This window comes from Sarcophilus harrisii, chromosome 4 (genome assembly GCF_902635505.1).
Source record: "Sarcophilus harrisii chromosome 4, mSarHar1.11, whole genome shotgun sequence".
Classification (NCBI taxonomy): domain Eukaryota; kingdom Metazoa; phylum Chordata; class Mammalia; order Dasyuromorphia; family Dasyuridae; genus Sarcophilus; species Sarcophilus harrisii.
In genome coordinates this window covers 15,162,066-15,180,543 of record NC_045429.1, presented here as the reverse complement: position 1 = coordinate 15,180,543, position 18,478 = coordinate 15,162,066, and positions in this window count along the sequence as shown.

Genomic DNA, 18,478 nt, shown 5'->3' with positions numbered 1-18,478 from the left:
TTTTGTCCTTCCTTTGAGCAAGGAAGGGATTTAAGAGTTAAGGGTCATTTTGTGGTTGTTTTTTGTCCTTCCTCTCAAATATACCAAGGAGGTAATGCCGTTTTGGTCGATAGGTCATGGTGGTTAATAAGAAAGAAAAAAAAAACTACTGCAGGATTGAATGGGAAGGGCTTTCTCCTGCCAAGTTAACTGTCCATTAAAGATAGCGTATCGGCCTTTCAGCTGATCTTACATTTAACTAATTGCTCTTTTCTCTACCCCTCATCGGTGGACTTTCTCTAAAAGCATGTTAATTATCTGTAGCACCATCTTTCCCCATAAAGACAAAGAGATGTCACTTTGGGAAAATCTTTCTAACACTTAGAGCTGACGAGAACTCACTGGATGTGCCCGGTCTGCAACGGAAGGCTGGGTGTGTGATGGCCAGAAATATTTTTGAGGATGGATAAGATATCGATCTGGTGTGAGTTGGACTAGATGCCTTGGGACATCCTGCCAGCTCTGAGTTTCTGTGGGGAAAAAAATGGTTTCTTACATAATAATCTGACTCTTTGACCCCACGTGGGATTGTCTTGGCAAAGATAGTGGAGAGATTTTCCATTTCCTTCTCCAGCTCATTTTACAGATGAGGAAACTGAGGCAGTGTGAAGTGACTTGCCCAGGATCATACAGCTGGTGTTTGAGGCTTGATTTAAACTCAGATTTTCTTGACTCCAGACCCAGTACTCTATCTACTGTACCACCCAGCTGCCTTAATGTTAAGTGCTTTTCTAATGAGTATGTCTTCTGTTCATTAGTTCTCATCCTCTGCTAAAAGCAGAGTCAAACATCTATTCCATCCATGCCCTAGATATGGAATAACTCCCCACCAAGTGCCCAGTACTGGGCTAGACAGTGTGGAAGGCAGAAGTCCATCAATGGAACCAAGAAGAGACTGTTAGACCTTTCTCCCTCCTGTGATCCCCGTGATATATATTGTGCTTTAGCTCAATTGTAATTTAAGGGAGGTAGTATAACAAACTGATTATAGGTGTATGACACTCAAGGATTTAAAAAAAAAACTCTAGCTGATCAATACTTCTCCTTCTGTCCCCCCCTTTTAGAGTTGCCATCCCCCAGCCTGGGCAGTGTTCCCATGTCAGCCCCAAGAGCACATTTTGGGTGCCTATATTTCAAAGACAGAATTAAAGTATTTTTTGGAGTTGGAAAAAAGGGTATTAAATAGTTAGCATTTGGGTAGCGGGGTTACAACATTATTCACCTTGATTATCTCATTTATTCTTATTTGTACCCTGCGAGGTAGGTGCTGTTAAAACCTGTAATCTGTAAAATTGTCTACATTTTACAGGTGAGGAAATTGAGGCTAAGGGACATTTGCCTGATATCTGAAATAAGATTTGAACTCAGGCAGGTCTCCACCAATCTTGGGCAGCTAGATGACAAAGGGAACAGAGCACTGGCCCTGGAGTCAGGAAAACTCATCTACCTGAGTTCAAACCCTGCCTCAGACACTATCTGTGTGACTCCTGGACAAGTCACTTCACCCTATTTGTCTCAGTCTCCTCATCTATAAAATGGGAAGCTTGGAGGAGACAGATGAACCATGGAGTCCATTCCAGCTTCATGTCTATGATCCAAAAAGCTCATGAGCTCATAAGGAATAGGCTCATTAGAGAATCCACTTGTGTCAGAGATGAGAATGGAGGTGTGGTCAGTCAATAAACATCAATTTTTTAAATTTTAATTTAATTTTCTTAGGTTATACATGTACATTCATTTTTAAAAAAAATATTTCCACATGAGTTATATTGAGAGAGAAAAATCAGAACAAAAGGAAAAAACCATGAGAAAAAAAATAAAAAAAGATGAAAATAGTATGTGTTGATCCACATTGAGTCTCCATTGTTCTTTCTCTAGATGCAGATGGTATTTCCATCCAAAGTTTTCAATTAACATTTATTAAATGCCTACTGTTTAACAGGTATTGTGCTAAGCTCTGGGGATACAAATACAAAAAAAAAAAGAAAAAGAAAAAGAAAAAAGAAAAACAGTTCCTGCCTTCAAGGTTCTTCCGATCTATTGAGGAGAGACAACACAGGAAAGGAAACTGGGCGAAGATAGAAGGGAAATGATAGAGCCATGATGGAGGAGGTGGTCAGAGAAGTCCCAAAAAAGGTGAAAAACAAGATCTCTCTTTAAATGGAAGGGAGTTTATGATCCCATTCTCCAGTTTGAGAGGCTGAGGTTGATGCAGAGGTGGAGTCCCAAGGCTGAGGAGATCTTACAATGACCTTTCTTGGGGGTGAGGAAGGCCTAAGATAGAACCTAGGCCAGATGAAAAATCCTGATCCCATCTTTCCATCAGGGGGACAGAGACTGGGGATGACTTGGGCTCCCAAGGGTGATAAGATCATGCAGAATGATGAGAAACTCAATGAGTTTCCTAGCGAGTGGTGGACAAGTGACCTGGGGGTCCCCAAAGTAATGCAGCCAGGAGAGAACAGGGCAAGAGAGCATGTGTTAGCCCCTGGGCTTTGACTTCAAAACTAAAGGCTGCTGTGATGAGCCTTTTCTCATATCATGTGATCTTGTAACTCTAAATGGACTCAATGGAAACGTGATTTTTTTTTTTTTTAATCTTGGGCAGCTCTCAGAAGCCCTTATTAGCTTCAAATGCCCATCTTTCTTCAATCTTCTACAGTCTCAATTTTCTTTCATTTGCTGTTTGGCTTCCAATCTTACTGATAAAATATCTCTAAGAAAGTAAGTATTCTGAAGATCAAGATCATGCAATAATGAGGATAGTGTCATATGTGAGCTTGAGCCAATCATTTTATAAGGAAGCTTTCCCTGGTCCTCTACAAATGACTTCATCTTTAAATATGGGGGTGATGTTCCAAGGACCTCCAGCACATTTTGTGGGTCCCTTGGGGAGAGTCTGTGGGATGACTAAGAGTTACACGGCAAGGGCAAGTGTGAATGGGTTGTGATCTGTATCACGGGAGGGAACATCCACATTCATAAGATCCCAAATCCATCTTAAGGATTGAATATACTCAATAGAGCATAAAAGGATTAAATGGGATGATGAACAGAGTTTTTCAACCTTGAGAAAGGGGGGAAAAAAGTCCGCTTCGATCTTCATTCAGACTCCATAGTTGTCTGGATGTCCATAGCATTTTCCATCATGGGTCTTTTGGAATTGCCTTTTATCATTGCATTATTGAGAAGAGCCAAGTCTATCAAAGTTGATCATGGAACAATGTCCCATCAGCCACTTATTAAACACCTACTATGTGTCGGGTGGCCAAATGGAGGACTAGCTGTGTGATCCTGTGCAAGACACGTTACCTCCAACTTCTTGGGTTCCCTGTCTGTAAAATGGGGATCATAATAGCACCCATCTTGCAGACTGTTTATAATAAAATGATCTATGTGTGAAGGATTTAACATAGCTCCTGATACATAGTAAACTCTCTGTAAACGTCAGCTATTATTGCTACTAAGTCATTGCCTAGGTGGGTTTCTTGGAATAAATCCTCCTCCTTTGGAAGACAAAGCAAAGATTCTGTAATTGTCCCTGTCTTGCTCAACAAAGACATCTCATCTTTTTAATGTGGATGCTCTTCCCCTCCCCCCGAAGTCATCTTATTTCCTATAAGTGCACTCAGACTAGCAAAGACTTGTGGTTACAACTGTTTTTAAAAACAAAGTAAATGTTTTAAAACTAAAAAATGTAAACAGACTATCTTGGATTCAGAAGGAAAGCCTGGAGCTTTTGCAGAGGGGAACAAAGAGAGAAGAAAGATGGGGCATCCCACCTTGTGGGGAAGAGGGGAGGGTGAGACTGATCCAACAGCAGAGCTTCTGTCCCCCCACATCTCCTGCCCATCTGGCCCAGTAGCATCCTCAGTTCCATTTCCTCTTTCTTGTTCCATGTGATTTCTCCCCATCACCCCTTCTCTGCCTCTATGTATCTCTCCTCCAAGAGCTTCCAAAGCTCCCAGCTCTCCCTCCAACACACTCAATGAACTTTGAAAGATCACCCAGAGGTGCAATCTGTCCTGCATCCTATGACTTTATTTTTAATTCATTTGAGGGACTTGTTTATCTCTCATAAAGCCTGACCTGCAGGATGCTGCTTTCACAACTTAATATTTCTTCATCAGACTCCCTTTTTTGAAGTTAGGTCTATGAAAGCCCAAGTCACTCACAAGAGTATAATAATTTTGGACAGGGACTCGAACAGGTTTTTCTTTGTGTAACAGGCTGACTTAGACCGTAAGTGGCTTGATCCACCACAGTGGTGGAGACTGAGAAGCCTGCTTTCAGAAAGCCAGCGGCCATTATTTATGTGTTTTAATTTTATTTATTATTTATGTATTTTTAAAATTTTTATTTATTATTTATGTATTTTTCCCAATTACATGTAAAGATAATTTTCAATATTCACTTTTATAAGATCTTGAGTTCCATATATTTTCCCTTCTTCCCCTGCACCCATTCTGGCTAGTCATGTACAATCATATTAAATAGATTTCCATAATAGTTACGTTATAAAAGAAGAATCAAAACAAAAGGGAAAAACCATGGGGGGGGGGGGAAAGGGGGGAAGAGTCTGCTTGGACCTTCATTCAGATTCCATAGTTGCTTCTCTGGATGTCCATAGCATTTTCCATCCTGGGTTTCTTGGAATGGTCTTTCATCATCGCATGGACTGAAAAGAGCCAAGTCTATCAAAGTTGATCATCGAACAATGTTCTGGGAACCCCTTTTTAGACACCTACTATGTGTCAGGTACTTTTTAAAGTGCGAATATTAAAAAGGCAAAAGAAATTTTTAAAAAGCCAGTTCTGACGCTGGAGGAGCTCAGTCTTCTGGGGGAAACAATAAGGGAATAATTAGATACAAAAAGATACAAGATAAATTGGAAGTAATCACCCAAGGGAGAGAAAGTAGCACTGAGGGGTTAGCAAAGGCTGCAAAGGAGGGGGTTTTAGTTGGGGCTTGAAGGAATTCTGGGCAGCCGGGAGGCAGAAACGAGAAGCTTTGGGAACCAACAGCCGGGGCAAAGTTGGGAAAGGGGAGATTCTTAGGTGATAGCAGGAACGTCTATGCAGAGAGGTTGTCACTTGCCCTGTTGGGCTAACACAAGGTAAAGCAATGGATTACTGAGGGAACCTGATCCTAAATGTGCATTGGCAGCTGAGTGAGAATTGGAGCGCATGAAAGAGACACTCATTATTCAGAGAATCTTCTCTTCCTGGTCTGGGCCTCAAAGCAAGCAGGGGAAGGGGCTTTGGGCCCATCTTCCCTGGGGCTAGCAGAAAACAGACCGTGCTCTGGGGTTGTTTCTAGTTGGGTTTTTTTAAAATTTCTACTTGTAAGTGAGAAGGCTGAGGAGAGAAGAAATGCCCTTTAAGGTGGATTCCACTCTGCCCAGAAGTCAAAGTAATAGAGGGGAGAGGCCTAGGGAGGGATGGAACTTCTGGCTTTCACTGTGTCCCTTTGTAAAAGCCAATTGATGTTGACTGGATGCAATTACTAGTGGCTAAAGGTGAGGACATCTCATTAAGCTGACATCAGCAGAGAAGGACACTCCCACCCCCTCAGAGGCACCCTCCGAACTCTGATTGAAGATATAGTCAGTCTCATGTGATTCCTCTCCGAGGCTGACCCGGTGATTGGTGAATGCCTTGTCTGGAACCTCCATATCATGAAAAGGTTCAGCCACACTGCGCTCACTCTTCACTCCCATCATCCACTCTCCTTCAGGACAGTGGCCTTCCCTTTCCTCCCTGCCTTGTTCTCCTTTCCCTTTCTGAATCAGTTCTTTGACAAGTGGGGACTATTTTCAGTACTTAGGACAATGCCTAACCCATAGTAGGTACCTAATAAATGGTTATAAATTGACCACTTTGTTTTCAAATGCTCAGACATTTACTAGTTTTGTGACCCTGAGCATGTCACTTAACCCTATTTGCCTCAGTTTCCCCATCTGTAAAATGAGCTGGAGAAGGAAATGTCAAACCATTCCAATATCTTTGCCAAGAAAACCCCAAATGGGTCACAAATGGTCAGACACCACTGAACAAGAACAACTTTGTTTTCTTTTTGTATCTTCGGTGCTTAGCACAGTGTCTGGCACATAGTAAGAGCTGAATAAATGTTTTGTCTCATTGGTCTTTCATTCTCTCTCTCTCTCTCTCTCTCTCTCTCTCTCTCTCTCTCTCTCTCCCTCTCCTATAATCTCTTTGAGTCTCACCATTACATCCTTTAAAGTGACCACAATGACTGGTCATTTTTTTCTGATCAGATCTGCGATTTCATTTCTATGCCCCCTCTATTAATGTAGAAGGAAATGCTCTGTGTCTTAGAGCCTTCCCTGCCTGGGGGCACCTTCAGGTTCTAAGTGACTTACCCAGGATCACACAGCCAAGTTACGGATGTGAGAAAGGGCTAGAACCCAAGTGTGGTAGGTTAAGCTTGGCTTGGGTCAGTCTGGTGGTTGGGGTCCAGTATTGGAATGAAATGAGACCCTCGGAGAGGATCTGATGGTTAACAAAAGGAGGCTGACTCGGCCCTGGCTTGGGTCAGTCTGGTGGTTAACACCCAGTATTGTAAAGAAATGAGACCCTTTCTTACTCGTCTGTGGCTTGGAAAGGCTACTCGGAAAGGATCCAGCATGGATGGTGGGGGGCACAGCCCCCCCCGCTTCTGTAGGTCCCAATCTACTTGTAAACGTTATCCCTGGATCTCGGGGGGTCTGAGGGACCTTCCCAGTGTGATTCAACGACTTATGAATGTCACGGTTGAGCATCCAGTTCAAATCCCAAGCCCCGGCCCTTCCCACGCGTGTGACCTTTGGGACCTTCCCGATCCCCTCTTTCTCATCTATAAGGGGGGAGGGGGAGTGTGAGGGGCTGGCTCCCCTCTGGGATCCCTTCTAACGGATTCTCCCATCCCTCAGTTTGGGATTTTTGCGCTTAAACCTCATGAGCCTCTGTTCCGGCATTTGAAGAGTTAATGTGCTGCCACCTAGCGGATTTGGCGCGACCCGCAGGCCCCCGACTCACAATGGCCGGGGAGGCCTGGAGAGAGTAGTTTGCGGAGACTGCCCGAAGTCTCCCGCCGGCCAGAGTTCGGTCCGCGGGCGGCCCCGGGCTCTCCCAGCCGCGGCTTTGTCCGCGGGCGGCCCCGGGCTCTCCCAGCCCCTGCCTGGGAGCAGAGACCCTCCGGGCCATTAGAAGGGCGTTTGTGGCCGCCCCCGACGCCCCCCCCCCCTTTGGGAAGCCCGCCGGCCCGAGGTCTGGGAGCGGCCGCAGCCCCGCGCGGGAGAGAATTGTTCTCCCCTCCCCGGGGCCGCCACAGCTGGGCCCGCCTTGGTTTTGATGTATATTTCAAGGGCGCCGTCCCCAGCAGGGGGGCATTTTTACCTCGGGAGCGCATTCAGGCGGCGAGGCCCCCCCCCGGGCCGGGAAGTTCCCCGGGGGGCTTTGGTTGCACAAATGCTTCCTCCCGGTCCCGCGGGCTCAGGGGGCCCCGGGCGCCCGCAATGCTTAGCAACCCGAGCCGGAGAATGTCCCGAGCGGAAGGAGGGAAGGCGGCCGCCCGCCACGCTCGCCCTCCCTTTGTTCCGCTTGGCAACAATGTTGCGCGGGGCGTCCGGCTCCTCCGGCGAGTTTGCGGGCTTTGAATGAGGGCTTGGGGCCGCCAGCCGGCTCCGCGCGCGGCCCCCGCCCCGCCCCGAGGGCGCGGGGGGCTCTGTGGGCCCGGCTTTCCCCCGCGGCGCAGGGCCGGGCTGTCTGGCCCCGTGAATTGTGGGCTGCGGCAGATGGGGCGCTTTCTGTTGCGATTGATTTTCAGTTAATAACTTTTAACCTTCTGAACCACTAAGGGTGGCCGTGTGGTTGATGGGGAGCGGGACCCGTCGCCTCCAGCTGTCGCCCACAGCTCCCCGGGCCCACGGTTGCCCGGGAGCCAATCAGGACGTTCCCGAAACCGGCCAAAGGCTCACCTGGCCCAGCAGTTGTTAGTTTTGTTTGTTTGTTGTTCGTTCGTTGGTTTATTTGTTTGTTTGTTTTTAAGCAACCCATGTAACAACTCCCAAACGGGTCCCGATCCGTCAGGGCCTTTGTGGATTTATTCTCCTCATCTCCGTGGGGAAGAGGGAAGAGAGCGGCCGCCCACAATGCACTTCGAAGTGTCCCCCACAGCAACCAAATTCAAATGGAACTCGCTTTTTTCATGCTTCTTTTTCCTTGGCAGCCCCGGCTCACCGCTCTCCCAGCTGGGCTGGGAGAGAACGGGAGAAGGGGACCTTTCCAGCTGTGATGCTTGAATGAGCGGGCACCTGGGAGGGGGAGGAGAGGCAGGGAGGGGGAGGGATGGAGTTTCCGTACTTTGCATTTGGCTTAGAAGCGGAAGTTTGACGCTAATGCCTCCACACCCCCGGTGGGTACCTCGCAGCGGGGTGGAGTCAACGCTGGACTCGAGTCCTGGGACCTGAGTTCAAATCTTGCCATTCATACTGCTTTTAATGACAAGTCACTTCATATTCCTGGGCCCCATTTCTTCATCTGTAAAAAGAAAAGGGGGTGGATCCATCCAAATGGTCTCTAAGCTCCCTTCTAGTTCTACGTCCGACTTTGGTCCCCCTTACCTAGAGACTGAGTCAGTCAATTGACATTGACAAAGCACCCATAATGCTAAGCAGAGGAAGTTCCAAGCAGTGAGGAACAGGATCGTCCTTAAGGAGCCTGGGAGTGGAGATGAGCTCCGGTGAAAAGAGCAGTAGTTTGGGACACCGAAGCTCTGCTGCTTACTATGGTGCGCCTTTGTTTGGGCTGAACCAAAAGGGAGATTGCTTTCATTCTAAATCCACTCTCATGATCTTAAAACACTATAGTAACCTGAAGTCCAAGGAGTTGAGGGCAAAAGAAAACCTCCCAACTCTAATACATGGGACAATCATTAAGTGTGCCAACAGAGCAAATCACTTGACATCTGAGCCTCTATTTCCTCAGCTGTAAAACGGGATCGATAATACAATGTCTACCGGACAGGGTCGTTGGGAAGATAATGCTTTCTAAACTTTATTAGTAATAATGCTTTCTTATTAAAGATAATGCTTTCCAAACTTTATTATATGATTGAGAGGCAGTGTGGGACAGTGGAAAGACCACCAGCTCTAGAATCAGAAGCCTTGGGTGTTTGGGAGTCCAACCCTGCCTCTGAAACTAACTGCATGATCTTGAACAAGCCTGTTCCCTAAGAGGGCAGACTAAATGGCCTCTGAGCATCCTTTCAATTCTAGGAACTGGAGCTGTAGTGGAGATTTGCATGGGGCCTGAAGGTTTACAAAGTCCTTTCCTTAAAACAAACAAACAAACAAACAAAAAACCGTGTATAAACAAATACTATCAGTATTTTTTCCTACCTGGACTTGTGGGATATATGTGGGATATATATGTATATGTACACATACATGTATGTATTATACATGTTTGTATATATGCACCATGTGTGTATGTATCAGAGATTATTCATGTGTTTTATATGTGTGTATATATCTATGAGAATTCCTTATGAGAATTGATGAGAACAGTCAATTCCAATTTAAAGAAGCTCAGAGTGTAAATGACTTTGTGCCCATAATCAGTCAACTAAGTGTCTAGACCAAGACTGAACTGCAGAACTTCCTGTTGCTGGGATAAACAGTAAGAGCTGGAGGCCACGTTGAAAGCCCAGGACTAAAAGCTAGTGACCCGGACCCAGAGTTTGAATTCTTGCTCTGCCACTCCCCTTTTATTGCCCATAGGAAGGGAGAACCAAGGTGAGAGTTATGACTTCCATCTGGGAGGCCCAGAGATGATTTCTTGAAGAAGGTGAGATGAGAGGGACCTTGCACCACGAATAGAATTTCACTGGAGACAGGGGTGATGGGAATTGCCCAAGCAAAGATCTGAAGGCAGGAAAGTGCTTGAAGTGCTCGGGGACTGACCAATAGCTCTCTTACAATGGCTCACAAGTTTGGCAGAGCAAGGATTAATTTCCCCATTTTATACATGAAGATGCTGAGACAAGGAACATCAGGTCACACAAGAAATGAGGACTGAATGAGCTTTGAATCTACGCGTTGTGACACTTCAAGCTCTTGCCACCGTCTCACTGGAGTCACAGGATCTGGGTTTAAATCTAAGCTCAGTTCTTTCCTGCCTGTGTGATTTTGAAGAAGTCATTTAGACTTTCTGGCTCCAGTTTCTTTGTGTAAAGAGAGCTTGGCTTAGGTGGCCTTGGATTTCTAGACCAGCTCTAGAAGGTGATCCCTCTAGTCTAAAACATGGCTTAAAGGTGGTTTACAGACAGGCTCCTTGAACGCCAGACTAAAGAGTTTGGGCTATCTTAGATAGCCGGGAGAGTTAGATTGGGGTGCGGAGTTCTAACTAGGGTGGGGTGATCTGAGCATCTATCCAATGTGCCAAATGTTAATGGGCACACTGATCTTAACACCTCGTTAGCAAGAATCCTTTGTTTAAAAAAAAAAAAAAAAAAAAGGATGTCATATGTTACACTTCCCCTCCCTGGGCCATGTCAAGTGCAGGCCCTTCTTAGATCCAGACCAATATTCTCTCTTTCTTAGGAAGGACTTCACCAGCCATGGACTCCTATTCTTCCTTTATGACTGGTGTCCCACAGCCTCATTTCATCCCTCTCTCGTGGGAAACCAGGTCCTAAGACCCAAGTTGCCTCCCCAGAGTCTCCCCCACCACCTGTGAATTTGTCTTTTGGGGGAGTCAGTGTAATTGGGGTTAAGTGACAGGGTCACATCACACAGCTAGTAAGTGTCTGAGGCCAGATTTGAACTCACGTTCTCCTGCCTTCAGGACCAGTTCTATCCACCAATTTATCTTTTAAAGATGAATTGAACGTGCCCTGGTCATATTTCATAGACCTCACTTGGGAGTCTGAATGGTCAATTATGGTCATTGAAGTCATCGGAGACTCTCGAATGGGAGAGTGACAGGATCCAAAAACGGGCCTCTGCAAGAGTCATCTGCTGGTCCCATGGAGGATGAATGGATGGAGAGAGACAGGATAAAAGGGGAGAAAGAGCCCCGGCAGGAGGCAATGGCAACAATCTTCCAAAAAGGAAAATAGGTTTGCTCTGGTAATAAAGTCGCCATGGAGAATCTTATAAGACAAGCCCTTATTTATAGCATCTCTTCCAACATGAGTTAGCAGTGAGAAAAGCACCAGGTTTCCTTTTAATCCTTTTTCTTTAAAAGCAAAACAAAAAAATCCCGTCCATTGTTGAAAATACTTCATTGAAAGTTCCTTGAAATCTGTTTTCTTTCCAAAAATGAAGCACCCACTCTTTGGAGGAGAGGTGCTTGAGAGAGCTTGCAGGCTGCTGAGAATAGCTAACTCGGGAGGAAATCAGTTTTCCGGCATGGTTTTAAAATGTGGATCCACACCTCCATGGACTTGGTAAATGAGGGAGAGGAGAACAGTTCATGCTGGGAATTTGCCAGCACTACTAGTGTGTGAAGGAACTAGTGTGAAGGAGGAGGGCCAAATTCCCAAAGCCAAACTCCTCTGGTTTCTGGAGGGATGCTCCAGAACCAATTCTTTGTTCACCACTTTAAAACTTGTATTTTGGGATTATGGGCTGGAACGTATGCATCTGGAAGAGACCCGGGAAGTCATGTGATCCCACCCCCTCTTTCGACAGATCTTAGTATTATTGGGCTGGCCCTGGAAGGGCCTTAGAGTCCAAGCTCCTGATTTTAAAGAGGAAATTGGGACTCAGAGAGTCCAAAGGAAGTCAATGGCCAAGCTAGGATTTTTGTCTCAATCCCCTGATTTCAAATAAAGCCCTCCTTCCACTGTACTCCACTGCTTCCCAGAGAAAATCATAAAGGAAGATGTCAATGTTGCTTTCTTTACAGTATTTCAGGCAAAGACATGTCTAGCAGGAATTTCTGGGAAATAAAACTTATTTTGCTGTCCTGAGTCACAGATGTGTTTCCTAAGGAAGCAAGTGGGAAGCTCATCATTAAGGTGATATCCGATTCAATGATGACGTGTCTAATCTAATAGTAGGTGCTTAATAAATGCCAGTTGTTTGAGTGAATGTTTTTTGTCCTCTATTTGAAAATCTTTGTTTTGTAAAAGATACTCCAATAATCCCTGAAGGTTAGCGGCTTTTCTATGCATGGTACAAGTCCTGTTCTTCACTTCTTTTGGAATATTTTTGTTTTATTTCAAAACATATGATAGATAATTTTCAGCATTCACCCTGGCAAAACCTTGAGTTCCAATTATTTTTCTTCTTCCCTTCCCCCCATCCCTTCCCCTAGATGGCAAATAATCCAATATATGACAAACGTGTGATTCTTCTAGACATTTCCACAATTATCATGTTGCACAAGAAAAGTCAGATCAAAAAGGAAAAAAAGTGAGAAAGAAAACAAAATGCAGCAAACAACAAAAAGAGTGAGAATGCTATGTTGTGGTCCACACTCAGGGCCCATGGGCCTCTCTCTGAGTGCAGATGGCTCTTCTTTACAAGACCACCTTAATGTTGAAAAGAGCCACGTCCAACAGAATTGTTGTTGCCTTGTACAATGATCTCCTGGTCCTGCTCTTTTCACTCAGCATCTGTTCCTATAAGTCTCTCCAGGCCTCTCTGAAATCATCCTGCTGATCATTTCTTATAGAACAATAATAATATCCTTTGGAATATTTTTTCCTGCTTTCTTTCAAGGTACTTGCCACCACTAGAATTCTGGCCCACTCGCCCTTCCCCAAATCCAGCTCTTGGGATTCCTCCCATACTCCAACTCCAAGAACTCCAGAATTTTTCTCCTCTTTTCCACCATAAATAGAGAGCTTAGTAGTTGTAAAGATCGCTATGTTAAGAGTGTGAAGTAAAGCAAAACAAAATCAAAAAAACCTGACATTCACATTAAGAAAGGCGTAGTATATAGGTCTAGGGAGTTGTGATTTTGAAAAAGCTCTAGTTTTTCCTCTCTGAGATCTCTGTGGGTTGTTTGTATAAGGTGGATGACTGGACTACTCTAAAAATAAAGGGTCCTACTCCCCTCCTCTGGCTCCCACCTTTGGAGTATGGGTATTGTCAGTCTTATCCAGCCTACCTGCCCACCAAGTATGACCCACTATGCCGTGGCTACATCCCCACAAAAGAATTTCTCTGCATGTGCATAAAGGAGAACAACAGAAAAGGAAATAGAACCCACAAGTCCCAGTCGCCTCCAAATAGCAGAGGTGAATGGCTTGATTTTATCTGGATTCAAATTTTATCCCACTTGAGGAAGTTTATTTAACAGAAATGTTTAAATGTTATTTGTCCACTTTTATATCATTCAGAAACTTCCAGAAGAGATGAAGTTTACATAATTTATGGCAGAGTCTGTAATTTCTGTTCTCCATGTTTTTGTGATATTACTATGCTTTTTCACCCACCTATTTAACTGGCTCTTCATCCACCTCATACTCATTATTATACTGTCTCACAGGGTTCTGCCCTGGGCCCTCTTCTCTCCTCCTTCTATACTACTTCCTTTGATGATCTCATTTGCTCCCATGGATTCAATTTTCATCTCTATGCTGATGATTCCCAACTCTACTTTTTGTTGTCATTCGGTTGTTTTTCAGTTGTGTCCAATTCTTTGTGATCGCATTTAGGTTTTCCGGGCAAAGATATTGGAGTGATTTGTCATTTCCTTCTCATGGTCATTTTATGTATTTATATATATATATATATGGAAACTGAGGCAAACAGGGTGAAGTGACTTGCCAGAGTCACATAGCTACTAAGTGTTTAAATTTGGATTTGAACTCAGGAAGATGAGTCTTCTTGACTCCATGTTGGAAGCTCTGTGTACTATGGCACATCCTAGCTGCTCCAAACTGCTTGCTCAGTCCTAACCTCTCTGAATCTCTAACTCCAGCTATGAGGTATCTCAAACTGATGTCACATGGACATCTTCAAATTAACATGTCCCAAATTGAACTAATCACCTTTCTCCCCTAAATTCTCCCCTTTCCAAACTCCCCTATTACTTTCAAGGATACCACCATCTTTTTGGTCACCCAAACTTACCACATCATTATCTTTGACCTCTCTCTTTATCCCATCTCTTACCCATGCACCTTCTCTCCTGGATTACAGCCACCACCTTGGCTCAGACCCTCATCAACTCTTACCTGGACTATTGCAATAATCTGCTCTTTGGTCTTGCTGCCATGAGTCTCTGCCTACCTCAGTCCATCCTCCAACGCAGCTGTCACAAGTCACAAGATCATATTTCTAGTCATATGAAAAGATGCTCCAAGTCATTATTAATCAGAGAAATGCAAATTAAGACAACTCTAAGATACCACTACACACCTGTCAGATTGGCTAAGATGACAGGAAAAAATAATGATGATTGTTGGAGGGGATGTGGGAAAACTGGGACATTGATTCATTGCTGGTGGAGTTGTGAACGAATCCAACCATTTTGGAGAGTAGTTTGGAACTATGCTCAAAAAGTTATCAAACTGTGCATACCCTTTGATCCAGCAGTGTTACTACTGGGATTATATCCCAAAGAGATTATAAAGAAGGGAAAGGGACCTGTATGTGCACGAATGTTTGTGGCAGCCCTTTTGTAGTGGCTAGAAACTGGAAACTGAATGGATGTCCATCAGTTGGAGAATGGCTGAATAAATTGTGGTATATGAAAATTATGGAATATTACTGTTCTGTAAGAAATGACCAACAGGATGATTTCAGAAAGGCCTGGAGAGACTTACACGAACTGATGCTAAGTGAAATGAGCAGGACCAGGAGATCATTATATACTTCAACAACAATACTAGATGATGACTAGTCCTGATGGATCAGGCCATCCTCAGCAACAAGATCAACCAAATCATTTCTAATGGAGCAGTAATGAACTGAACTAACTATACCCAGAAAAAGAACTCTGGGAGATGACTAAAAACCATTACATTGAATTCCCAGTCCCTATATTTATGCACACCTGCATCTTTGATTTCCTTCACAAGCTAATTGTACAATAATTCAGAGTCTGATTCTTTTTGTACAGCAAAATAATGTTTTGGTCATGTATACTTATTGTGTATCTAAGTTATATTTTAATATATTTAACATCTACTGGTCATCCTGCCATTTAGGGAGGGGGTGGGGGGTAAGAGGTGAAAAATTGGAACAAGAGGTTTGGCAATTGTTAATGCTGTAAAGTTACCCATGTATATATCCTGTAAATTAAAGGCTATTAAATAAAAAAAAAAAAAAAAAAAAACAAGTCACAAGATCATGTTCAAATGGTCTTGTGATGGAGAGAGTCATCTACACCCAGAGAGAGGACTGTGGGAACTGAGTGTGGATCACAACATAGCATTCTCACTCTTTTTGTTGTTGTTCTCTTGTATTTTATTTTCTTTTTCATTTTTTTCCTTTTTGATTTGATTTTTCTTGTGCAGCAAGAGAATTGTATAAATGTGTATGTATATATTGGATTTAACATATATTTTACCATGTTTAACATATATTGAACTACTTGCCATCTAGGGGAGGGCAGAGAGAAGAGGGAAGAAAATTGGAACACAAGATTTTGCAAGGATTAATGTCGAATTGCATATGTTTTGAAAATAAAAAGCTTTAACAAAAAAAATAGAAAAAAAATTAAGTACAGGTCAGACTGTAGCAACCCATACTCAATAAATTCCGCTAGCTCCCTATCACCTCCAGAATCAAATATAAAATCCTTTGGTGCACAAAGCCCTTCACTTCTTATATACCTGATATGTTGCCATAGAAGCTATAGTCCTGGGCTCTTTGTTTTTTCTGTCAAAAGACACTCCATTTCTTGACTCAGCATTTTCATTGGTGTCCTTAATTTCCTACAATAATTTCCCTTTTCATTTTCACCTCCTGGTTTCACCTCCGGGTTATAACAGACTGAACATTTTCCATCCTGGCTCCAGGACTTTAGGCTCAGTTATCTATATTCCTAATGGTAAGGAATTATAGAGACTACACTGGCCTGAACTTTCTCTGTCCAATAGTCTGACTACTCCCCAATCAGGTCCCTTCCTCATTTATGATATTCCCTCCCTTCTGTCACTTCTGTTAATTGACTTGGCTCTTTCTCCCACCTCATATCTGGACATTTGGAACATTCTGAACTTGAAAATTCTAGTTTCCTGGCTGATTATGGTCTCTCTATCCATGACCTCAGGATCTGAAAGACCATCAACCCCGTCCCCCAGGAAGGCCTTTCCTTTTCCAATAAAAGCCAAACTTCCAAACACATGAGCCCATTCCCCAATAGATGGAAGAGATGCAAATGTATAAGCGCATGGTTTTCAAAAGAATTATAAACCACAAATTACCACAGGAAGTCACCAATAGTAGCAAAAGTAAAAATTAAAACAACTCTGAGATATAAAAATTGGTAGAAGCAACAAAAGATGGAAATAGTCAACTTTTGATGGATTGTAGAAAGACAGACACAATGATGGGTTGTTATCAAAGCTGTGGAGTTATCCAGATGTTCTGGATTTCAGTTTGGAAATTATGCGATAAAAGGGACTAAATTGTTCATACCCAATACCAGCCATCTCACTAGTGAATATTATTCCTCACCCTCCCAGGAAGTCAGAGACAGAAACAAAGATTATATTGACAACAAAATATCCATAACAGCACTTGGGATAGCAAAGTAAGCAGAGTGGTATCTAGTGATTGGGGAATGGCTGAAAAAACCATATGTGAATGTGATGAGTTATTATTTTATAGCAAAAACAAAGAAGAATATAGAAAATTCAGAGAAATCTTGGAAGATTTGTATGAACTGATGCAGAGCAAAATAACGAGAATCAAGAAGAATGATGCAATTAATGACCACAATAACATAAACGAAAAGATCACTGAAAGTCGGCCTCTGAGTGATAGAAAAGTCAACACAATTTCTACAGGAGAGATAATGAAGCAAACATCTTTTTTATAGTGGAGAGATGGGTGAATACTGCTCAGTGTAAGTTATACTCTAGATGACATAGTCTTTGTCTCTGATATTTGCTTAATTGTTTTTCTTTGTCAAGATTAGTCATTGTGAAGATAGGACCCACCCAGGAGTCAAGAAGACTCATTTTCATGAGTTCAAATCAATCTCAGGCAAAATAGCTGTGTGACTCTAGGCAAGACGTTTCACCCGATTGCCTCAGTTTCCTCATCTGAATTAGCCACAAATTCATAGCTTAGGAAGCGGTTGTGCTGAACATCCACCCAGGTGACCATCAGACCTGAAGTTCCCTAGTGACATTATGGGTGATATCCCTTCCCTCTGCCCTCCCAATGCTGCTTTGGAGGTATCGATCCTGGCCCCAGTGAAAAGAGGGAGTCTGTGGGTACACTTTGTACTCTTCTCTTGCCACCCCTCGATTTCTGTTCCCTTAAGCATTTCTAGTTAAGTACATCATCTTTGTTTTGGAGTTATTCTATAAAGATGTCAAATAAAATGATCTGGTGCTTTTAGCATTTACTGGATCCACTCTGGGAGACGACACTATTATTATCCCCATTTTATAGATGAGGAAAATGTGGCACAGAGAGGTTAAGTGAACTGCTCATCCTCATATAGGAAGGGAGGCAGAATTAGAATGCAGCCCTTCTGATCCCAAGCCCAATGACTTATCTCCAACATCCATCTGCTACTGGAGTGGTCCCAAAGGTGCATTCACTGAGTTTACATTTTTATACTACAAAATTCAGTTACACTCTGAAGTCAGGAGGACCCGAGTTCAAATCTAGTTTCAGGCACTTAACACTTCCTGGCTGTGTGACCCTGGGCAAGTCACTTAACCCCGATTGCCTCAGGGGAAAAAAAATCAGTTACAAAATGTATTATCTTATTTAACTGCATACTGAACATTTGACACAAAAGAACCACACAAGCATCCTAGAACCATTTCAGTCTGAAGTCCACCAAATACATGGTGATGAAAAGGAAAAGAATGATAAGATACATTTCCATCCCCCCAGGGAAGGACTTTTTTCCAAACTTCCGAATAACTGGCTATGAAGGTCGGGTGGAAGAAGTCCAGATCAGCTCAGGTGGAAAGAATGCCCACTTCAATAAAACCATGGCTCTCTTGAAGTGTTCTTCATCTTCTTCATCCTCTTCCTTTTCTTCCTTATCACCATCATTAATCTAATTACTATAAAGATCTTCTCATTGAACTTCTTATTTTAAAGAAAGGGAAACTGAGGCACAGGGAGGGAAATGTCTTGCCTCAAATATCTCATAACAATGAGATTCACTCACATTTCTATAGAGCAGTAATGTATGCAAAATGGTTTATTTTCATTCTTTCATCAACATAAAACTTTTAAGTTTGTTTCCTCATCATCTAAGTAGTAAATAGGATCTGTTTTCTTAGC